General features: G+C 25.7%; 1 protein-coding gene across 4 annotated transcripts in view; it reads right to left on the minus strand.

Annotated features, from left to right (window-relative positions):
• Nucleotides 1-230, minus strand: part of LOC106876580 (glutamate receptor 2) — a 737,813-nt gene that overhangs the window by 462,231 nt on the left and 275,352 nt on the right. The window lies entirely within an intron of this gene.

A 230-nucleotide genomic window follows, 5' to 3' on the forward strand; every position in this document is an offset into this window, starting at 1 on the left:
TCCCTCCAGCCTTCTTCAGGTGTCTTGGGGAAATTTCGAACCTGGGTTCTCATTCCTAAGGTATTCTTCGATGTTGTTGTTATTATTATCCTTATTATTTTTTTTATCATTATTAATATTATTATTATTATTATTATTATTATTATTATTATTATTATGATTATTATTATTATTATTATTATTATTATCATCATCATTATTGTTCAGGTCACTGCTTGGAATCGAACTCG

This window comes from Octopus bimaculoides, chromosome 1 (genome assembly GCF_001194135.2).
Source record: "Octopus bimaculoides isolate UCB-OBI-ISO-001 chromosome 1, ASM119413v2, whole genome shotgun sequence".
Classification (NCBI taxonomy): domain Eukaryota; kingdom Metazoa; phylum Mollusca; class Cephalopoda; order Octopoda; family Octopodidae; genus Octopus; species Octopus bimaculoides.